The sequence below is a fragment of the Cetorhinus maximus genome, chromosome 17 (genome assembly GCF_964194155.1).
Source record: "Cetorhinus maximus chromosome 17, sCetMax3.hap1.1, whole genome shotgun sequence".
Taxonomy (NCBI): domain Eukaryota; kingdom Metazoa; phylum Chordata; class Chondrichthyes; order Lamniformes; family Cetorhinidae; genus Cetorhinus; species Cetorhinus maximus.
In genome coordinates this window covers 50,281,730-50,306,709 of record NC_135895.1, presented here as the reverse complement: position 1 = coordinate 50,306,709, position 24,980 = coordinate 50,281,730, and the positions used below count along the sequence as shown (strand labels likewise).

The window sequence follows — 24,980 nt, the reverse complement described above, 5'->3', positions numbered from 1 at the left end:
GAGCTAACACATGTGGCTGGAGGGATGGTGCAACAGGGGAGACTTTAGATTCCTGAGGCATTGGGACATCTGGGAGGAGGTAGGACTTGTACAAGCTGGACAGGTTACACCTTAAGGGGTTTTGCTAACACTGTTGGGGAGGCTTCACATTAGTTTAGCAGGGGGATGGGAACCTGAGAGTAGATACAAAACTGAAAAAAGAAATGTTGTAAATGAAAGGCAGAAAATTAATAAGCATATTTGGAAGGCAAAGGAAACAGACTAGAAAATAGACAACAACAGACTTAGTTTCAGGGAATAAAGCAAGGGAAAATGGAAGGGGTAAGGGTTGTGGAGCATTCTGCTGGAAATGATCACAGAATTGTTGCAGCGCAGAAGGAGGCCATTCGGCCCAGTGTTCCTGCACTGGCTCGCGAAATGAGCATTTCACTGAGTGCCATTCACCTGCCTTCTCCCCATAACCTTGCACATTGTTTCCTTTCAAATAATAATCTAATTCCCTCTTGAATGCCTCAATTGAACCTGTCTCCACCACACTCTCAGGCAGTTCATTCCAGTTCCTAACCACCCGCTGTATGAAAAAGATTTTCTCATATTGCTTTTGCTTCTTTTGCCAATTACTTTAAATCAGTGCTCTCTCATTCTCAATCCTTTAATGAGTGGGAACAGTTTCTCACTATCTACTCTGTCGAGATCCATCATGATTTTGAATCCCTCTATCAAATCTCCTTTTAGCCTTCTTTTCTCCAAAGACAAAGAGTCCCAACTTCTCCAATCTACCTTCATAACTGAATTCCTCATCCCTGGAGCCATTCTTGTAAACCTCTTCTGCACTCTCTCCAATGCCTTCACATCCTTCCTAAAATGCGGCACCCAGAGCTTTATGCAATATGCCAGCTAGTATAGTATAACTATATATTATATGGGAGAGTAAAGCGAGTAAACTAATGTCTTATACAAGTTTAACGTAACCTTCTTGTTTTTGTACTCAATGCCCTTATTAATAAAGCCTAGGATACTGTATGCTTTATTAACTGCTCTCTCTTTCCTGTCACCTTTAATAACTTATGCACATATACACCCAGGTCCCTCTGCTCCTGCACCCCCCTTTATACTGTCTCTCCATGTTCTTCCTAACAAAATGTATCACTTCATATTACTCCGCATTGAACTTCATTGTCACCTATCTGCCCATTCCACCAACCTGTTTATGTCCTTTTGAAGTTCTACATTGTCCTCTTCACAGTTTACAATGCTTCCAAGTTTTGCATCATCTGCAAATTTTGACATTGTTCCCTGTGCACCTAGGTCAAGATCATTAATATATATTGGGAAAAGCAAGGACCCCTGAGGAATTCCACCACAAACCTACCTCCAGCCCTGAAAACATCCATTACTCTCTGTTTTCTGTCAGTCAGGAGAAGTGTGAGGTAGTGCATTTGGGGAAGGCTAATAATACACAATAAATGGTAGTATACTGAGAAGTATAGAGAAAAAGTGGGCCCTTGCACTCCGGCCAGGGTCCACAGATCCTAAAGGTGGCTGGACAAATGGATAAGGTGGCCCAAAAGGCACGTGGGATACTCACCTTTATTAGTTGAGGCATAGAAAATAAGAGCAGGGAGGTGATGCTGAAACTGTATAAAACACTGGTTAGGCTACAGCTGGTGTACTGAGTGCAGTTATGGTCATCGCATGTGGTTGCAGTAGAGAGTATACAGAGGAGATTTACAAGTATGTTGCCTGGACTACAGGATCTTAGTTATGAGGAATAGACTAGATCTGTTTTCTTTGGAACAGAGGTGGAGGAAAGGCCTAATTAAATAATATTTTGAGGGGTCTAAATAAAGTGGATGGGAAAGCCCTATTCCCCTTGAATGAGAGATCCATAATCTAGGGGCATAGATTTAAGGCTAGAGATAGGAGGTTTAGAGACAGTATGATAGGAAATTTTCTTGCCCAGAGGGAAATGGGGATCTCGAGCTCAATGCCTGAAAGGGTGCCAGAGTCAGAAACCCTAACATTTAAGAAGTACTTGGATATATACTCGAAATATAGTAATTTACAATGCTACGGACCAAGAGCCGGCAAGTAAGAATTAGGCTGGATGACTCATCAACCAGCACAGGCACGATAGGCCAAATGGCCTCCTTCCACGCTATAAATTTCTATGGTTCTACGAATACAAGAACCTTTGGTGAGTGTGAGTTTGAAAAAATATCTGACTAGACACATCTGGAAACAGATATAAAATTACATTTGATTCCATGAGGTAAGATTACAGTATAATTTCTCTCAAGCATTATGGTATGTTTAACCAACTAACAGTGGCAACAGGTACAGTCAGATACAATACAATAAAGGGTTAAGATAGATTCAAAGAAACTAAGTATTGATGGCACCAGTGAGGCTAACTGACCTGAAGTCATTGAACCAGTCAGTATCATGTAATGAAACGAGCGTTCATAGCACATGACAAGACTGGGTGAATGCCCATCAATTGAAATTATTTCAGCTCCCTCATGCTGTCAGGTTTAATAACTCCTCCAAGACAACATCCCAAGTATCATCATTTAAGCAGAGAGGCTCAAATATTCACCAGAAATGGCAAAGAAGCTGCTAAAGTAGGTAATATTTGTTTTTTTTAATTTAGCTCTAAAAGAGGTACAGTTAAGGACCACTTTAAATTACAAGATGGAAAAGGCATAAATGTTAATGCTGCAACAGACTGGTTTTACTTGCAATATCACATAAATAGACCCATGTCGAACCAACAGAATTGTTAAGCAGAAATTTAAAATAATAAAAAAACACAAAAATAGCTGTATAAAATGCTGGCATCAAATGGGCCCTGTGTTAATTCTTAATCAACACTGCAAATTTTACTGCCAACCAATTTCGTTCCTACTAACTTTTCACTGAAAAATGTGAGGAACATGCTCAAACAGAATTTCAGTAAAATATTGCTCACTGACCTAAATTGATTTCTAGCCTCCTAAAATCTCCATTTTAAAATTTTCATGCACAGTCCCTATCCCTGTAACATCTTCTAGTCCTCCAACAGTAAACTTTCATGCATCCCCCACTTCCTTCACTCCAACACTGGCAGCAATGCTGCCTAGGCCGCAAGCTCTGGAATTCCCTCCCTAAAGTCCTCCACCTCTGCTCAAGACTCACCTAAAAATTCTTTGGCTATTCTTTTCCAGTCATTCATTCTAATATCTCCTTCTTTGGTGTGGTGCCAATTTTTGTATAATTTACATTGCTTGGACACTTTCCTATATTTAAGTTGCTACATAAATGTAAGTTTTTAAAACAAACTGACATGTGCACTCTGACCAAATATAAGAAAGCCCAAATTAGGGCAGTGCAATTAAGAATTACCCTGTTACATTCAGACACTTCTTTAGTCAGTTTGCTTATCAATGCATCTATACTAAGTGTTTTATAATTATGTTTTATTTTTATATCTCAAGCATATCTTCAAAACAAAGCTCATTTGTTATTTCCTACTTGTTTCTTTCTAAGCCTCTCATTTTGAAGGAAGGATGGAAAATTATTGGATGGACTGAAAAATTAACCTGGCACCCTCTTAGAGTATATGATGAAACAATCTCCCCCGTCATCCAAGGAGCTCTGGCTTTGGTTTCCCTGCCTTTTCCTCTTGTTGCAATGTAACTATTCTGTACCTGAAGTATCTTTTTCTTAAAATTCACCCATTGTTCCATTACAGTTTTTCCTGTTAAACTTTAGTTCCATTTTACTTTGGTTAGCTCCCCTCTCATCCCACTGAAGTTTGCCCTCTTTCAATTTAGAAGTTCCACTTTGGATTGTTTGTTATGGCACTGCCAATGGTAAATGCTGAGCTGCTCAAATCCCAAAGGGAAACTTGAAACAACTGCCATAACGGTTTTGCAATTTGTACATATTTCGAGATGTGTGCCTTGAATTCAGTAGTAATAAGGCCATCAAGTCTTATAGGTTTCTTACAAAACTAAATCAAACCTTTATTAAATACAAAAAAGATTTTAAGCACATACATGCACTTACAAATTACTACTACGATAACCCCTAGCTCCCCTAGTTAATCTAACTCCCAGTTACACCTCTGTTAAGGCAACAGTAAAACAACATAGATTTAAACAGACCCAGGTAAAGCACACACCCTGGACAGTCGAATTCAAGATGAGTTTTTCTCTGCTTCAATTCCTTGTAGACAGGAGCTTGAAGCTTAGATGCTGGAGGCTTTTAACACTTGTGTTAGTTCTTAAAATGCCTTCCCTTGCACACAGCCTTCTCTCCTTTCTACATATTTTCCCCTTTGGATGCAAATTTCCATTGTTTCACAATGTCTTTGGACTTTACCTCTCTAATAATAAAAATCTATCATAGTGCCAATTTACCAGTAATCTTTGGGAAAAATAAACACACTGTTTCTTAACTTCTCCTGGCTAGGTGAAACACTTGCTCCCTCTTTTGTATTCAAGCAAGCCTGGTTTATTTCAAAATGCAAATGTTCCCTGAAAACTCACATTCTAAAACTTCCCCCATGTTTATCTATTTAACATTTCAAGCCTAGCTTACCTTCTGATACATCAAAGCCTTCAGACCAGCTGCCTTTAATTCGGTTAAGTCACACACATACACACACACCTCCTGACTCCCCAAAGCCTGTCCACCATCTAAAAGGCACAAGTCAAGAGTGCGATAGAATACTCCCCACTTGCCTGGATGAGTGCAGCTCCCACAACACTCAAGAAGCTTGACACCATCCAGGACAAAGCAGTCCGCTTGATTGGCACCACATCCACAAACATTCATTCCCTCCACCACTGACGCACAGTAGCAGCAGTGTGTACCAGCTACAAGATGCAATGCAGGAACTCACGAAGGCTCCTTCGACAGCACCTTCCAAACCCACGACCACTACGATCTAGAAGGGCAAGGGCAGCAGATAGATGGGAACACCACCACCTGGAAGTTCCCCTCCAAGTCACTCACCACCCTGACTTGGAAATATATGGCTATTCCTTCACTGTCGCTGGGTCAAAATCCTGGAACTCCCTTCCTAACAGCACTCTGGGTGTACCTACACCACATGGACTGCAGCAGTTCAAGAAGACAGCTCACCATCACCTTCTCAAGGGCAATTAGGGATGGGCAATAAATGCTGGCCTTGCCAGCAAAGCCTACATCCCTGAATAAATAAGAAATAAATGAGTTGGTGTTAGTTTTTTTCCCTGATTATTGTTCCTAAAATACTACCCACCACTGATATTAAACTGACTGGCCTGTAGTTACTTGGAATGTCCTTCAACACTTTCTTGAATATTAAGTGTCCATTCCTCACCAGTTTTAAGCCACGTTTCCATTATTGCAATTTCATCATATTCTTACATGGCAATTTGTGCTTGTCGCTCAACAATCTTATTCACTGTGATCAGACTTCCAGAAGCTAGGAAGGAAATTTTAAAAGGAGGACATTTTTAAAGAATAGAAATATGAAGGTAAGAAGAATAAATCCATAGCTTAAGGCATGAAACATGAGGAAGGGCTACAGGTTCTTCGGGCATTGGGATTAGTTCCGGGGCAGGAAGCATCTATTCAAAAGAGACAGGCTCTATCTTAACAGGCTGGGGACCAGTGTCTTTGTGGGGTGGCTCACTAGTGAGCTTGGAAAAAGTTTAAGCTAAATTGAGAGGGGAGTGGGCACAAGCATACAGAAGAAGAAAAAAGGAATAAGGTGCATAAAGGCTTGAGAGTACTGGATAGCACAAGACAAAGTAGTAGTAACATATTATATAGGAGCAAGCTAGGAAGGACTACAAGGAATACAAAGACATATTTAGAATGCATGTATGTAAATACACAAAATGTAGTAGGAATACAAGGTGAGATTAATTTGGGCCTGGTACAGAGGTGAGGTATTTAAGTTGCTTAAAAAAATCTTTTAGAGCTGGCTTTTAGCCATTCGCATTACATTCTTTTTGAAGCTCATCTCAAACAGGAGGGAATGGCTATATAGAAACATAGAATGATTATAGCTGATGGGGTGTATCATGGGATCACCCAGGCTTCACCAAGTTGCTGGTTTAAGTTTTAAAAGTGTTTGCAGTTAAAAAAAAACACTAGAGTGGATGTAGTAGGGAACATGACCTTTTGGGTCAGATCATGATAAGCTAAGGAATGAGACCTTCAGGGCTAGGCTAAGACATGCAGATGACTGGACAATGTAGTAAATTGTCAAAATAGTTAAGGCAAAGGTCCTGTTTCACTAAACTGTGGGCATTGTTTGCGCTAAAGGTCAGGTCATTCCGCAATTATTTTGTATACTCATCTGTAATTGCAGATGTACCAAACTAGGTGTACAAGATAAGAGTTGATGAGGTATCACAAAGATGATATAAATAACTGACGGAAAAGGTGTGTCCTTGAATTGCCTCTTAGAGCATCCTGAGAGAGCATTCCCCTGTATGCATAAACATATTAAATAAACTGCTGCTTGATTTGCTTACAGTTGATTCTATGAGGTGTATCTTTAGATATTCCACAACAATTGGCACTGCAAGCAGGGTCTCAACCAGAAACTGAGGAACCGGTCAGTTGGACACACCAGGTGGGTGAATACGTTTATTTTACCACCCATAGTTAAGGTGTAAGTCCGGCGATCGTGTGATATAGTTTGTGGAGACCCGAACCTGAGAGTCGGCTGAAAGGTGAGGAAGCAGGAGCTGCGCAGTTAGCTACAAGATGCCAGTAGGCAGGTCAGAACTGACCCTCTGTGACAGGCCGGGTCTAGCCACACCAAGAGACAGGCAGGTCAGAAGTGGCAGAGTGCAGGCCAGAGGATAGATACTGTTAGCCTTGAACAGTCAGTAGGCAGGTCAGAACCTTCCCGAGGCAACAGACCAGAGACGAGGTACTTCATAACCATGACCAGACTAGATGAGAATGAGGGGAGACCAGAAGAGTCGATAACCAAATTTATAACAAATAAACATGGAAGATGAGGAAGAAAGGATTGAATCCGAAAGACCCCCGGCTAAGCAGAAAGGATGGTGGGATGCCCAGAGCAAGGATAAGGAAGAAAAAGGCATGATTATAGTTATCAGAAGCTACTTGGGACTCAGTAAACATGTAAAACGGGTGTTACAGTTTAAGTGTTTTTCACAGTTTTGCAGCCGTAGGTATTTTTTGTGTACACAGAGAAGGTGAGAGAAACAAAGTAAACTTTGAAGTTAAAGACAATGGTCAGAGTAAATAACAGTGAGTTTTGCTGTATGTGAAAATGAAAAAGGGAAATTGTGTGCGTCAGCTGTAGGGATATTTGTAATACTTAACAAAAACAGAATGACCTGGAAAAACTCAGCAGGTCTGGCAGCATCGGCGGAGAAGAGCAAAGTTGACATTTCGAGTCCTCATGACCCTTCAGCAGAACTGAGTAAAGTTAGGAGAGGGGTGAAATATAAGCTGGTTTAAGGTGGCGGAGGGGGGGAGAAGTTGAGGGTGGGGTGGTTGTAGGGACAAGCAAGCAGTGATTGGAGCAGATAATCAAAAGATGTCACAGACAAAAGGAACAAAGAGATGTTAAAGGTGGTGATATTATCTAAGAAAATGTGCTAATTAAGAATGGATGGCAGGACACTCACGGTACAGCTCTAGTGGGGGTGGGGTGGAAAGACTGACAGGGCATTACAGGTATAGATTTAAAAATAATGGAAATAGGTGGGAAAAGAAAAATCTATATAAATTATTGGAAAAAACAAAAGGGAGGGGGAAGAAACGGAAAGTGGGTGGGGATGGGGGAGGGAGTTTAAGATCTTAAGTTGTTGAATTCAATATTCAGTCCGGAAGGCTGTAAAGTGCCTAGTCGGAAGATGAGGTGCTGTTCCTCCAGTTTGCGTTGGGCTTCACTGAAACAATGCAGCAAGCCAAGGACAGACATGTGGGCAAGAGAGCAGGGTGGAGTGTTAAAATGGCAAGCGACAGGGAGATTTGGGTCTTTCTTGCGGACAGACCGCAGGTGTTCTGCAAAGCGGTCGCCCAGTTTGCGTTTGGTCTCTCCAATGTAGAGGAGACCGCATTGGGAGCAACGAATGCAGTAGACTAAGTTAGAGGAAATGCAAGTGAAATGCTGCTTCACTTGAAAGGAGTGTTTGGGCCCTTGGACAGTGAGGAGAGAGGAAGTGAAGGGGCAGGTGTTGCATCTTCTGCGTGGGCATGGGGAGGTGCCATAGGTGGGGGTTGAGGAGTAGGGGGTGATGGAGGAGTGGACCAGGGTATCCCAGAGGGAACGATCCCTACGGAATGCCGCCAGGGGGGGTGAAGGGAAGATGTGTTTGGTGGCATCATGCTGGAGTTGGCGGAAATGGCGGAGGATGATCCTTTGAATGCGGAGGCTGGTGGGGTGATAAGTGGGGACAAGGGGGACCCTATCATGTTTCTGGGAGGGAGGAGAAGGCGTACGTCTGTTTGATTTTCTTTGTGTGCTTGTAAGACAGTGTCCACGTTTGCCACTGACTTTAAATGTTGATTACCTCCTTGTGGTCTGGTTCTGAATGTTCATTAAGGAATGAAGCAATTGTTTTTCTGAGAGAGGGAGACAGGACTTGGGGGCAACCGATCTGGGACCAATGTTCTAGCGAAAAGGGTAAATAGGGTGGTCAACAGGACTTTAAACTAGAAAGTGGGGGGGAGGGAAGGGTAAAACTCCAAGAAGTATGACTAATGAGAAACAAAGCAGCTGGTTAGCGTGTGGGAGGGTGGATTCAACTTCATGGAAAATTATGAAAAAACTGAAAAGAAAGGAGAGCCCAGGAGAGTCTATTAAAGTCTCCAGAACACAAAAGAGAACAGAGTGTTTGGAAAGGGCTAGGAATCTAACTTCAAGCACAGCAGATAAAGGGACGACAATGAGAAAGGGGACGGGAAATACAGGACTGAAGGTGTTGTATCTGAATGCACGCAGTATACGAAATAAGGTAAATGAGCTTGTGGCGCAGATTGAAATTGGCAGGTATGATGTGGTGTGCATTACGGAGACATGGCTGCAAGGGGATCAGGACTGGGAGCTAAATATCCAAGGATATACATCCTATCGAAAAGAAAGGCAGGTTGGCAGAGGGGGTGGGGTTGTTTTGTTAGTAAGAAATGAAATTAAATCGATAGCTAGAAATGATGTAGGGTCAGATGATGTAGAATCTGTGTGGGTAGAGTTGAGGAACCGCAAAGGTAAAAAAACTATAATGGGAGTTATGTCCAGGCCTCTGAACAGTAGTCAGGATGTGGGGCACAAGATACACCAGGAGATAGAAAAGGTGTGTAAGAAAGGAAAGGTTACAGTGATCATGGGGATTTCAATATGCAGGTAGACTGGGAAAATCAGGGTGGTAGTGGATCCCAAGAAAAGGAATTTGTGGAATGTCTACGAGATGGCTTTTTGGAGCAGCTTGTGGTGGAGCCCACTAGGGAACAGGCAATTCTAGATTTAGTGATGTGTAATGAGGCAGATTTGATAAGGGAGCTTAAAGTGAAGGAACCCTTAGGAGGAAGTGACCATAATATGATAGAATTTACCCTGCAATTTGAGAGGAAAAAGCTGGAATCAGATGTAATGGTATTACAGTTGAATAAAGGCAACTACAGATGCATGAGGGAGGAGCTGGCCAGAATTGACTGGGAGATGAGCCTAGCAGGAAAGACAGTGGAACAGCAATGGCAGGAGTTTCTGGGAGTAATTTGGGAGACACAGCAAAAATTCATCCCTCGGAAGAAGAAGCATACTAAAGGGAGGACAAGGCAACTATGGCTGACAAGGGAAGTCAGGGACAGCATAAAAGCTAAAAAGAAAGCATACAATGCAGCGAAGAGCAGTGGGAAACCAGGGGATTGGGAAGCCTACAAAGACCAACAGAGGACAACTAAAAAAGAAATAAGGAGGGAGAAGATTAAATATGACGGTAAACTAGCCTGTAATATAAAAGAAGATTGCAAGAGTTTTTTTTAGATATATAAAGGGTAAGAGAGAGGCAAAAGTCGACATTGGGCTGCTGGAAAATGACGCTGGAGAAGTAGTAGTGGGGAACAAAGAAATGGCTGAGGAACTGAATAGGTACTTTGCGTCTGTCTTCACAGTGGAAGACACGAGTGACATCCCCAAAGCTCAAGAGAGTCGGGGGGCAGAGGTGAGTATGGTGGCCATTACCAAGGAGAAGGTGCTAGGAAAACTGAAAGGTCTGAAGGTGGATAAATCACCTGGACCAGGTGGATTACACCCCAGAGTTCTGAAGGAGATAGCTGAAGAGATAGTGGAGGCGTTAGTGGCGATCTTTCAGGAATCAGTGGAGTCAGGGAGGGTCCCAGAGGACTGGAAAATCGCTAATGTAACCCCCCTGTTTAAGAAGGGAGTGAAGCAAAAGACGGGAAATTACAGGCCAATTAGCCTGACCTCGGTCGTTGGTAAGATTTTAGAGTCCAGTATTAAGGATGAGATTTCAGGATACTTGGAAGTGCATGGTAAAATCGGGCAAAGTCAGCATGGTTTCATCAAGGGGAGGTCATGCCTGACAAATCTGTTAGAATTCTTTGAGGAGGTAACAAGTAGGTTAGACAAAGGAGAGCCAATGGATGTTATCTACTTGGACTTCCAGAAGGCCTTTGACAAGGTGCCGCACAGGAGGCTGCTCAGTAAGATAAGAGCCCATGGTGTTAGAGGCAAGGTACTAGCATGGATAGAAGATTGGCTGTCTGGCAGGAGGCAGAGAGTGGGGATAAGGGGGTCCTTCTCAGGATGGCGGCCGGTGACTAGTGGAGTTCCGCAGGGGTTAGTGTTGGGACCACAACTTTTCACTTTATACATTAACGATCTAGATGAAGGAACTGAGGGCATCCTGGCTAAGTCTGTAGATGATACAAAGATAGGTGGAGGGACAGGTAGTATTGAGGAGGCGGGGAGGCTGCAGAAGGATTTGGACAGGTTAAGAGAATGGGCAAAGAAATGGCAGATGGAATACAACGTGGGGAAGTGTGAGGTCATGCACTTTGGTGGGAAGAATAGAGGCAGAGACTATTTTCTAAATGGGGAGAGAATTCAGAAACCTGGAGTGCAAAGGGACTTGGGAGTCCTAGTCCAGGATTCTCTTAAGGTTAACTTGCAGGTTGAGTCGGTAGTTAGGAAGGCAAATGCAATGTTGGCATTTATTTCGAGAGGACTAGAATATAAAAGCAGGGATGTGCTGCTGAGGCTTTATAAGGCTCTGGTCAGACCACATGTAGAATATTGTGAGCAATTTTGGGCCCCGTATCTCAGGAAGGATGTGCTGGCCCTGGAGAGGGTCCAGAGGAGGTTCACGAGAATGATCCCAGGAATGAAAGGCTTAACATATGAGGAACTTTTGAGGACTCTGGGTCTATACTCGATAGAGTTTAGAAGGATGAGGGGTGGATTGAAACTTACAGAATACTGAAAGGCCTGGATAGAGTGGACGTGGGGAAGGTGTTTCCATTAGTAGGAGAGACTAGGACCCGAGGGCACAGCCTCAGAGTAAAGGGAAGACCTTTTAGAACAGAGATGAGGATAAATTTCTTTAGCCAGAGAGTGGTGAATCTATGGAATTCATTGCCACAGAAGGCTGTGGAGGCCAGGTCATTGAGTGTATTTAAGACCGAGATAGATAGGCTCTTGATTAGTAAGGGGATCAAAGGTTATGGGGAGAAGGCGGGAGAATGGGGTTGAGAAACTTATCAGCCATGATTGAATGGCGGAGCAGACTCGATGGGCCGAATGGCCTAATTTCTGCTCCTATGTCTTATGGCAGTGTGGCTGTGATTGTAAGCTTTGTCACTTTGATTGTTCTGTAAGCGAACTCTCAAAGACTCTCTCTGTCTCATGCTATGTGAGGCTGAAGTTGAATTAGTGGATTTAAACATGTGTTGAAAAGTCACTTTTACCTGTGTTTTTGCTTATGGTTTTTTGAAATGGTACCTTGAAGAAAGAAGAGCTAAAGGAGGAACTGAGACTCATGGTTTAAGTTATTCCTTTGCTTTCTTTTTTAAAAAAAAATTCTACTGTTTTGATTTTATTCAAGGTGTTAAAACATGTGGATGGAGAATGCAAGGTACATTCTGGGAATGTTCTGGAGAGAATGTGTGTGCGTGCGTGCATAAAATAAAAGATTTTGTGTGGATGATGTGTGTTTTAAGTTTTGTTTCAGCACCTTTGAGTTTAAAAGGAATTTCACAATAGGAATCGTTATCTGGATTAAAGGAGAAGTAATTGAAACAAGTAAACGTTTTAAGTTATAAATTTGAGTTGACATTTCTGATCAAAGTCGCAATTCGAATTTAATCCTGTTAAACATGTGAGAATCTTAATCCAGACATAGGTTCTCACGTGAGTTAGTTTTAAATATGGAGACGGTTAATTGGAACTTAAAAAAAACCCAAACTGTTTGCTATAAGCTCAGACTATGACAAAAAAAAAGATAATTTCACAAAAAGGGTTAAAAAGTTGGAAAAAGGACACTTTAGAAATTGTCTGAGTGAGTTGAATAGCTTCATTCCTCTTTACAGTGCACAGTTCAGATGCCTGCAGGGATATATAGAACTATAAATGTTTAATTTGTTAAGATATATTTGGACTAAACTAATTAATTTGGGCTGAAGCCAAACAGATCTTGTGTTTGTCAAAAGCAAAATATTGCAGATGCTAGAAATCGGAAACAAAAACAGAAAATGCTGGAAAAACTCAACAGGTCTAACAGCATCTGTGGAGAGAAAGACAGAGTTAACGTTTCGAGTCCTTCTGACTCTTCTTCAGAGCTCTGAAGAAGTCATACGGGCTTGAAATGTTAATTCTGCCTTTCTCACCACAGATGCTGTTAGGCCTGCTGAATTTTTCCAGCATTTTCTGTTTTTGTTTCAGGTCTTGTGTTTGTTTTTTTCACCAGGTAGACTCAATCAGCACAGCAAACAACTATAACATCTTTAATGATCAAAGAACTTTTATGACAGTATTCTGATAGTTTGGACTGAAGGCTTTGCCTTTATTTGTTGAAAAAAAGAGTTGGCTTCAAACTCATTCAGATTTGTTACCCTTTGTTATCTTTCGAGACTTAGAGTGTTTGTCAATCAATTGGAGTCGACTTCCCTTTCACTATAGACACATTTCTCTCTGATAAGTTGATTTTAAAACCACCAAGCCTGGACATTTTGAAATTTAAATTGATATAAGTTGCTGTTCCATGCACTCAAAGGGAAAGGGAATTTATTGGAATTTAAAAGGATTAATGGGATTTTTAATTTTAAAGGACAAGTTAATAAAAAGCAGTCTAGGTAGTTCAAGGAAGAATCTTTTTATTTGAAGAGAAATAAATTGAATATATTGTTAGACAACGATATTATTGTTTGAACTTGGGACAAGTTATATAGAAACAATACATTGTGGCCAGTATGATCTGATGGGTTGCCTAGTAAAATGTTATCTAAGGCAAAGAACAAGTGAATATGTATAATCTGTTGTTTTAACTTTATGTACTTATATGCTAGTAGCTTGGGAATTAACAGTACTCCTGTAAGGATAAGGGATGTTGTTGAATGAGATGATTTGCAGTGAAGTTGTAAAGAACAATAATAGGTCTGGGGTTATGGAATGGAGACAGAGTTCTTTTTTTTCAAAAAAAATGTAAAGTTTGTGCAGATCAGGTCACTCAGGAACTAGAGAAAAGAAAGAGTTGTCAACAATGATGATGAGATGACAGAGGTGTATACCTTGTCCTGCGGGAAAATGTAGGTTCCAAGAATGTTTTTTTGAATGGTTAAAGTAATCCTCATGAGAGTTAAAAGCAAAAAACTGCAGATGCTGGAAATCCAAAACAAAAACAAAAATACCTGGAAAAACTCAGCAGGTCCGACAGCATCTGCGGAGAGGAATGCAGTTACCGTTTCGAGTCCGTATGACTCTTCACCGGAAAAAACTTTCTGCTATAGTATGAATGCACAAAGGTGGGGTAAGAATTAGTTGGACTACGCAGCTGTAACAAAGACAAAACAAAGAATTATCATCTAGGGAATTAAATTAATAAATGATTAGGTAATGTTAAGGTCTGGAATCAGATGGAATGTTTGATTTCTAAAAGAAAAAAATAAATGTTGCTGCTGTTATTGGACTGTAACATTTCTCCAGGGCTCACAAATGAGATAAGAAGGCAACTATTGCATGTGTAGAACAATATGAGGTAATGATTGAGGGCAGGAAACAAGGTTGGGGAAAAAGGACACAACACCAAAAGGGAATTGGAATAACTCTGTGTGGATGTCATTCAATTGAATATATCAATTTGGTATTGAAGTACATTTTACTTAAAGGAAAGTGCAGTTTAGACGAATAAGGTGACCGTTTTCCCTTGGGAGATGTTTGTGTCTTTGCCAATGAACTTTTTAAAGAGAACTGAATCTGATAATCTGGCCACCATCTGAGACATTGGGACTGTACAGGGGGAAACAAGCAAAGATCTTGAGCCAGAGACCCCCTTTGATCCTTTGAGAAGATTACCTGAAAGTTAGGAAGAATTAATGAATGATGCATCCTTTTAAACACAGTGAAATCCCGGATGATGAAGTTTATTTGGCAAAACACACAGCGTGATCCCTATGGACCTGATAAACTTACCTCAAATGCAAAACATGGGTTTGTAGGAAAGGGCAGTGAGATTACCACCAAGCATTATGAAGCAACGTGTAGTGGAGGGAACACTGCCCGAATAGGAAATTTGGGAAGAAAAAAAAAATCACTGAAGACCACATCCAACAGATAGGGAAAAGTATGAAGGTGACTTACGAATGTAAAATTCCAACAGAGGATTAAAGAAAGAATTTGGACACCGGTGTGAGTGTTCAGGAGTGATCTGTAACATGTGAAGTAACTGACATGCGAGAGCACATGGTGCAGCTGCACTGAAGAACAGGTTACAGGCATGCTCAGCTACTTGACAAACAGCGTGACATGAAATGTTAATATGGCCTAAAGCTTAAGAAAACATTTTTAAATGATCAAAGTACTGATACATACTCCATAGAGAAATTGACTTTAAGACAATTAAGATGGTAATGGTCAGAGGGAGTAAAGTAAAAGGAATTTTGGATTGGGACAATTCAAGGCTAGGAAGAAATAATACTTAAAAACATTTATTCATAAGGTGGTTACAGGTGAAGGGAGACTTGGTGAATCTTTTAAGTCCAACAAGCATCAGTATCACTACGGTAACATTCATTCTTGGATCATAATTATCTCCCATGTACTGGTTGTAGTGCAATTGCTGATTGCTTTCGGACTTATGATTGAATGTACTGCCTGGCCACAATCCTGAGAAGAAACAGAGCATGCTAGATGTAGCTTAGGAAAATACAACTGTGCAAATCTAACCGTCTGCCTGATGGAGCTAGGAGCACAGGGTAGTTTCGCATTAGTTGGCCATCTTGGGGGTTAGTTAGGGCCAAAAGTGGGGATTGAAGTGGTGTATCATGGTACATCATGGAATTACCCAGGCATGACCAAGTTGCTGGTTTAAGTTTTAATAGTGTTTGCAGTTTAAAAAAAAAAATCCCACTAGAGTGGAATTTTGGCCAGGGAGCTGATGACCGGCCGGTGGCCATGATAAGCTAAAGAAGGTGACCGTCAGGGCCAGGCTAAGATATGTAGATGACTGGACGATGTAGTAAATCCTCAGAATACATAAGGCAAATTTTCTGATTCACTAAACTGTGGGAATTGTTTGTGCTAAACGTCAGGTCATTCTGTGATTATTTGGTAAACTCATCTGTAATTGCGGATATACCAAACTAGTTGTACAAAGAAAGAGCATTGTGAGTTAATGACGGGGTATCACAAAGATGGTATAAATAACTGACGGAACTGTGCATCTTTGAATTGACTCTTAGAGTATCCTGAGAGAGTAATCCCCTGCATGCATACATGTGTTGAATAAACTGCTACTTTGAACCGCTTACAGCTGACTCTGTGTTGAATGCCTTTCGATACTCCACAACACAGCATAGGAGGCTATTCGACTTTACCCGTTTGGCCTGTGCCCGCACTCCATAAGAGCTACGCAGCTAGTCACACTCCCACCAATGGGGTAGAAATTTTGGTTAGTGGAAACATTTGTGCTGACATGAAACATGGGCAGGTAGTGGTGAGCATACAAACATACGAATTAGGGGCAGGAGTAGGCCATTTGGCCCCTTGAGCATGTTCTGTCATTCAATCAAATTATGGCTGATCTGACTGTGGCCTCTCTTCTACTTTCCTTCCTACCCCCATATCCTTTGATGCACTTGTCAATCAAGAATCTCTCTAATTCAACCTTAAAAACATTCAATGACCCTGCCTCCGCCAATCTGAGGGAGAGAGTTCCACAGACTCGCGACTCTGAGGAAAAAAAATTCTCCTCATCTCTGTCTTAAATGGGAGACCCCTTATTCTTAAACTGTGTCTCCGAAGTTCTAGTCTCTCCCACAAAGGGAAACATCCTTTCAGCATCCACCCTCTCAAGTCCCCTCAAGATCTTATGTTTCATTAACGTCACCTGTCATTCTTCTAAACTCTAATGAAAAAGTCCTTGACACAGGATTGTTCATTGCGTCTCAAATCTTCGCCTATCCCCAGATTTAAACGTTAAAAGTTTGCACCTTTACTGTACTGTTCCTGAAATAAAGAAAAAGCAGCATTTAGAAGATGGAAAAACCAAGGTTTCTGTGGTGTATTTCCTGCAGTAGGAAACGTGCATGTGTCGTTTATAACTGCACGAGTTGCTGTGATTTACAGGGTGCAGTAATTCCTGACCAGTATTTTACATTACAGGTACAGTGCAGTACTTCACTAAAAATGAGTTTCAGGTGTGGATAATATTATCCAAGCTGAATTACAGATAACTCTCAAATTAATAGAATATTTTGTTACTGATATTTCAAGGCCATAGTCCTAACTAATGCCTGGTTGAAGGGCTAGTCTCTCTAAGCCCTGCTGTGTGCTTCACTATGGAGGGAGGATAGGGATGTTGGTAGACCTCAGTAGTGTAAAGTTTTGCCACTCTGGAGAGTTATCCAATGAGGTCAGGCATATATGTGCACAAGTTCGTACGAATTAGGAGGAGTAGGCCACTCGGCTCTCAAGCCTGCTCCGCCATTCAATAAGATCATGGCTGATCTGATTTTAACCTCAACTTCACATTTCTTCTTACCCCTGATAACCATTCAACCCCTTGCTTATCAAGAATCTATCTATCTCTGCCTTAAAGATATTCAAGGACTCTGCCTCAACCACTTTTTGAGGAAGAAAATTCCAAAGTCTCACAGCCCTCTGAGAAAATAATATTCCTCATCTCTGTCCTAAATGGGCAACCCCTTATTTTGAAACAGTGACCCTGAGTTCTAGATTCCCCCACAAGAGGAAGCATCCTTTCCACATCCACCCTGTCAAGTCCCTTCAGGATCTTATATGTTTCAATCAAGTCACCTCTTGCTCTTTTAAACTCCAGCTGATACAAACCTTGCCTGTCCAGCCTTTCCTCAAAAGGACAACGTGCCCATTCCAGGTATTAGACTAGTAAACCTTCTCTAAACTGCTTCTAATGCATTTACATCTTCTCTGAAATAAGGAGACCAATGCTGTACAGAGTACTCCAGATGTGGTCTCACCAATGCCCTGTATAACTGAAGCATAACCTCCCTACTCTTGTATTCAATTTCCCTTGCAATAAACAATAACATTCTATTAGATTTGCTAATTACTTGCTGCAACTGCATACTAACCTTTAGTGATTCATGCACTAGGACATTTAGATCCCTCTGCAACTCAGAACTCTGCAACTCTCAGTGTTTAGATAGTATGCCTCTTTTTATTTATCCTTCCAAAATGGGCAACCTCACACTTTCCAACATTATATTCCAGTTGCCAGATCTTCGCCCACTCACCTAACCTATCTATATTCTTTTGTAGCCTCCTTACGTCCTCTACACAACTTACTTTCCAGCTCGTGTCATGGAGGCACAGCAGAGGCCCGAATTTTCACAAGATTCCAGGAGGATGATGGCAACATACAGTGAGGACACTCCACAGAATTTCCCATAGCCTCTGTGAACGTCTGACTCCTACACCGTGAGCTTTTATTTTCCACAATAACCTTTGATGTGGCACCTTATCAAATACCTTCTGAAAATCTAAGCACAGTACATGTACCGGTTCCCCTTTATCCACAGTACCTGTTACTTCTTCAAAGAACTCCAATAAATTGGTTAAACATGATTTCCTTTTCACAAAACCATGTTGACTTGGCCTGGTTACCTTGCATTTATCTAAGTGCCCAGTTATAATGTCTTTAATAATAGCTTCTAACATTTTCCCTATGACAGATGTTAAGCTAACTGGCCTATAGTTTCCTGCTTTCTGTCCCTTGTTACATTTGCTATTTTCCAATCTAATGGAACCTCCCCTGAATCTAGTGTATTTTGGGTAACTAAAAGCAATGCATCAACTATCTCACTAGCCACTTCTTTTAAGACCCTAGGGTGAAATCCATCCGGACCTGGGGACTTGTTAACCCACAGTTCCAACAATTTACTAAGTACCACTTCCCTGTTGATTGTAATTTTCGTGAGTTCCTCCCTCCCTCCTAATTCCTGATTTATAGCTATTTCTGGGACGTAACTTATATCCTCTATAGTGAGGATCAATGCAAAATATCTATTCAATTCATCTGCCATCTCCTTATTTTCCATTATTAACTCCCCAGACTCACTTTCGATCAGACCAACGCTCACTTCGTCAACTCTTCTCTTTTAAATATCTATAGAAACTCTTATTATCTGTCTTTATATTCCTACCTTGCTTCCTCTTGTACTCCAATTTTTCCGTCCTTACTAATCTTTTAGCCATTCTTTGCTGTTTTTTATATTCTGTCCAATCTTCTGACCTGCCACCCATCCGTGCGAAATGATATGCTTCTTCTATATCACAGAAATGAGGATGAATTTCTTCTCTCAAAGGGTAGTGAATCTGTGGAATTCTTTACTGCAGAGGGCTGTAGAGGCTGGGTCACTAAGTATATTCAAGGCTGAGACAGGCAGATTTTTAATCAGTAAGGGAATTGAGGGTTATGGGGAAAAGGCAGGAAAGTGGAATTGTGGATTATCAGATCAGCCAGGATCTTAATGAATGGCGGAGCAGACTCGATGGGTGAATGGCCTACTTCTGCTCCTATGTCTTACGGTCTTATGGTCTTTAAGTTTGATACTATCTTTAACTTTTTTAATTAACCACGGATGGTAGATCCTCCCCTTGGAATTTTTCTTTCTCGTTGGAATGTATCTATTCTGTGTATTCTGAAATATCCCCCTAAATGTCTGCCATGGCATCTTTATTTACCTATCCCTTAATCTAAATTGCCAGTTCATTTTCGTTAGCTCTACTTTCATGCCCTTGTCATTATTTATTTATTTAAGTTTAAAATACTAGTCTTACCCCCATCTCCGAAAGTAGTGCATTAAAATATCACCTTAGATTTTGTGCTCAAGTCTTTGGAACTCACAACCTTCTGCCTCAGAGGCGAGAATGCAGCCTAATGCGGAAAAAGACCCACTCCTCTTTCCCTCAAACTGAATGTAAAATTCAGTCATATTATGATCACTGCTACCTAGGGGGACCTTCACTATGAGGTCATTAATTAATTCTAGCTCGTTGCACAATATCAGGTCCAGTGTAGCCTGCTCCCTGGTTGGCTCCAGAAGGTGCTGATCTAAGAAATTATCCTGAAAATATTTGATGAATTCATCATCTGTGCTACCTTTACCCAGCTGGTTGTTCCAGGATTAAAATCCCAAAAGCATTACCAATTTCTTCTAGAGGAAAGCTAATTTTGTTAAATTGTTTCATTTAGTAAAAGTGTTTAATTTATTCTGTCGATGCTGGGATAACTGTACTTGGACCTTCTTTTGATGGAAAGCAAGAACAGTGTATTATCCTGCAGGTTTCCAGGCTGTGAATGGGGGCCCAAAGGCAAGAAAAAGTCAAATTTTGGGATGGCTGGAACCTATCCAATTTACTCCCATTATAAAGCACGCTTGCCATTCGCAATTTTGCCCTTTGCAAGAATTCGCAGGAAAGTAGCCCCCTGCGAACAGCAGACTTTACTGTATAGGCACAACCTCTTCAAACTTTTCTCATAGGATAACCCCCTCATCCCAGGAATCAGTCAAATAAACCTTCTCTGAACTGCTTCTAATTTAATTGTGTCCTTTATTTAAGAAGGAAACCAAAACTGTACACAGTACTCCAGGTGTCGTCTCACCAATACCATTTACAACTGTAGCAAAACATCCTTACTTTTATATCCATTCTCCTTGCAATAAATGACAACATTCCATTTGCCTTCCTAATCACTTGTTGTACCTGCAGAGCAATCTTTTGTGATTCATGTTGTACCAGGGCACCCGATCCCTGTGTACCTCAGTTTTCTGCAATCTCTTCCATTTAAATAATATGCTGCTTGCCAAAGTGGACAAGTCCACATCTTCCCACATTATACTCCATCTGCCAAATTTTTGTCCACTCACTTAACCTATCTATATCCCTTTGCAGACTCCTTATGCCCTTTTCATAACTTACTTTCCTACCCATCCTTGTGTGGAAGTGGGATAACTGAAATGATTTCACATTAGGATTGATATTAAAATGTGCATAATAGGTTTTGCATTAATAGGTTTTGGATTAGACAAATTAACAGCTTTAGAATAGACAAATGTAGTGAGAGCTCTTTCTAGGCATAATAGGAAATTTAGTCAAAACTATAGGCATGATGGGATATGCAGCTAGTACTTTGAGAACCTAGCTAACCATAAAGCTTAATGGCCTTCACAGCTTGGGTAAACAAGATGTTAAGGGGATAAGGAAACAGACAGGGAGTCGTTAAGCCTCAGACGATAGCAAACCTCCTAAGGCCAAAAGCTGAGATAACAGGGAACATCTGCAGGTAAGAATTGCCTCACTCATTGATTACGTTATGTGTATATGTTAAAGGAACAGTCGTGATTGAGGACTGTACCAAACAGTGTATTGCAATATGAAAACCAAGAACTATAAATTGTGGGACAGACTGTGTTATTTTGAGATCCTTGGGAAAGCGACCAGGATAGCTCTGATCTCTTCCAGCAAATGCTTGAATAAAATCTTTGCTACTTGAAGACTCGAGAGTGATCTTTTCACCACAACAGTGCCTCGAGAGTGGTCTTTTCACCACAACAGTGCCATCAGCAAATTTAGCAACCAACCTTCGGTTCCTTCATCAAAGTCATTTGTATAAATTGTAAATAGATGAGGCCCCAGCAGTGATCCCTGTGGCACTCCACTTGTTACATCTTGCTAACCTGAAAAAGACCCATTTATTCCTGTCTGTCTGTCTCCTGTTAGCTAACTAATCCTCTACCCATGCTAATATGTTAACCCCTACACCATGAGCTCTTATCTTATGTAATAACCTTCGATGTGGTACCTTGTCAAATGTCTTTTGGAAATCTAAGTATATCATGTCCACAGGTTCCCCTTTATCCACGTTATTTGTTACTTCCTCAAACAACTCTAATAAATTAGTCAAACACTATTTTTCTTTTACAAAACCATGCTGACTCTACCTGACTCTGGAAAGGTCCCGTCAGATTGGAACTGACCGCATTTTTCTATCTGATGGCACCTTTCCAGAATCTAGGGAATTTTGGAAAATTAAAAGCAATGCCCCTACTATCTCAGCAGCTACTTCTATTAAGACCCTAGGGTGAAGTCCATCAGAGCCTGGGAGCTTGTCAGCTTTTAGTTACAATAATTTTCTCAGTACTTTTTCCCTGGTTATGGTAATTGCTTAAGTTCCTCGCTCTCTTTCACCTCTTGATGCACACTTATTTCTGAGATATTATTTCTATCCTCTACAGTGAAGACAGATACAAAATATCTGTTCACCTCATCCGCCATTTCCTTATTTTCTATTATTCATTCCATAGACACTCTGTAGAGGACCAACATTTGTTTTCCTCTTTAAATACCTGTAGAAACCCAATCTAGCTAGCTTTCTTTTGTACTCTAATGTTTTTTGTCTTTTTTTAGCCATTCTTTGCTGCTTTTAATATTCTGTCCAATCTTCTAACCTAATCTTTGAAAGAAAAAGTGTACATTTCTAAGTTCCTCAGTTAGCTACAGATGATACGTCCTTGCCCTGCAGTCTTTCTTTCTCACTGGAATGTATCATTGTGGAGTGTTACAAATATCTGCCATTCCATCTCTACTGGCTTATCCATTAAACTAATTTTCCAGCTCACTTTAGCCAGCTCTATCTTCATGGGATGTGGGCATTGCTGATTGCTCATCCTCAATTGCCCTTGTTCAAAGGGCATTTAAGAGTCAACCACATTGCTGTGGGTATGGAGTCACATGTAGGCCAGGCCAGGTAAGGACAGCAGATTTCCTTCCCTAAAAGACATTAGTGAACCAGAATCTAGGGAATTTTGGATTTTGGACAATGGTTTCATGGTCATCATTAGACTTTGTTTTATTGAATTCAAATTTGACCATCTGCCATGGCAGGATTCGAACCCGGGTCCCCTGGGTCTCTAGATTACTAGTCCAGCGATAATACCACTCTCCCGTCTCCCCCGGTGTCCTTATTAATAATTGCCCTTAATTAAGTCCAAAACACTAGTCTTACACCCACCCTCCCCCTATACTTAATGCAAAATTTAATTTTGTTATGATCACTGCTACCTCAGGGGCACCTTTATTAGAAGGTCATTAATTTATCCTGTCTAGTTGCACATTACCAGATCTAGAATTGCCTGCTCTCTGATTGGCTCTAGCACATGCTGCTCTAAGAAATTGGCCCGAAAACACTCTATGAGGAGATCCATTTTGCTTCATTCGGATCAACTTGAGTTATGCAGCCATTCATGGGTGGTGTAAAGAACAGTTTTCTTATTTTTCTTGGGCTGTGACTTCAAGGTTTGACTGTGGCTTTAAAGCCTACAGTAGCTGCAATTTTTGAAAAAAGTTCCCTGAAGCAGGAAGAGAAAATCTACAATGCTGCTATTTCTTTGAACTGCATGTGCCAGAGTGGACGATGGTGCCGGAAAGGATATGTTTTAAGAGAGAACTTTCTAGCAACGGTGTTTGATTGGCTGCTGCCCAGGTGACCAGGGTTTTGTGATAGCAGTAGCCAGAAGGATCCTAACCTGCCAAGAGGAAAGGCCTAAAAACCTCTCTCTCCTGTGCTTTTGGTAAAACTCCAATAATTCTGCATAGTAATTAGCTGTCTATTTCTCACATTTCCGTATCCTGTTTTTTTTTTTGAGAAACTCCTGTCAAGAGAAAAGGGGAGAACTCACTAGCAGAAACATTAAAAGCAGGTTTTCAACTAGTAAGCTACAGACTGGAAGTGCTGAAAGATCACCTCGTGTTAGCAGTACAAGTCAAGGAACTTGGAAGACTTCAAGCAAAGTCAACTCATCTAACCCTGTACTCCGGGTTGGTGCTATCGAATTGTTTTTACCTCACCCTTAAAATCCTTGTTCTGTGTGTCTTATGTGTGTCTTGTGTGTTGGGGTTAAAAAGGCGTAGAGTAAGTTATAAAGTTAAGAGTTAGCAGTTCATATTTCTTTCTTTTGTCATTGGTTAAAAACAATTTGTTTAATAAACAGTTATTTACTTGTTAAGTTTACAAACCTGGCGCTTGTATTCTGTTAATCTAAATTAAACTAAATTACACATTTAGGTAAAATTGGGGCAGTTTGGTGGTCTGATTAAACTTTCTCACATTTGTCACGGCTCGGGCAGCAGTGGGGCTTGATACAACAGCACACTATCCTCAGTGAGTCATGACAGTGGTCCCTTTGGCTGTTGTAAACAGTATCATTTTAATATTCAATTTGATATTAATCAATGAGATACAACAAATATGAGGTGCAAAATCCTATTCTTTGCAGCAGAATAAATCCCATTCAGAAATAATAAACACAAAGGTCAGAGTTGTTAATGCCTTGTCCAGGAAATGGTATCTTAAAAAGAAATTGAAGTAGTCCTGACTGCTTAAGACTGTTGGAGATTACATTAGAGTTTCTCTGAGTTTTTTTGGAATTGGAAGAAAAGAACGAGAGAAGCAGCAACTGCTCAGACAGTAACTTTCTTTTCCAATCCAGGTAAAAGAAATGTGAAGGAAAATTCCTCTGTCTAACGGCTGTTAAGGGTCTTATGTAAGATGAATTTGTGCAGTCTCGTGCATTTCCCAGGGACAGTCAGAATATCATTAGTAGAGATTCAGCCATCACTCCTTCCTCATTTGGAACTCCCATCTATTTTCACACAAAGTTTGAAGTGCACATTTAACTATCACTTGTTGAACCATACATGAGGACACTGGAATTCTAACTATTGACAACCAGATGATGACAAGAGACAATATTTTGTTACGTTTTTATTTTGAAGACCTAATGGCAAAGTTAGCACTGCAGTTTTTGCAGTTGCAAGTTCATCTAAGGCTTGATTAACAGTCACTCTCGGATCAGACCAAAATTCTAGGCATTTACTTCAAATCTAGATGTGTTTTACATAATTTTATTTATAGGGTCCAATAATAACAACAATTAACAACATTTAATATTCTAATACATTCCATTGAAGAAACCAGAGAAAGCGAAAAGATCCTAATAAGTTTAAAAGAAACATGCAGCACTTTCAGAACCAGAACATTAAAAAAAAAGTATGAGCACAACAAACAACAGGGTGCTAAATGAATGTTACACTTCAGAATTTATTTTATTATTTTGCCTTATTGTAAAAAGCACTCTCATGAATTTGGAAAAGTTTAGGAGAAAGAGTAAATTTAATATTTTAATGTCACACAAAAGCAGCATTAAATATAGCAGATGGGATAAAATTAGTAATTTGGGTA

At 40.6% G+C, this 24,980-nt stretch overlaps 1 protein-coding gene across 1 annotated transcript in view; it reads right to left on the bottom strand.

Moving 5' to 3' along the window:
* Positions 1 to 24,980, bottom strand: part of tm2d1 (TM2 domain containing 1) — a 123,109-nt gene that overhangs the window by 88,392 nt on the left and 9,737 nt on the right. The gene's annotated exons all lie outside the window — the stretch shown is intronic.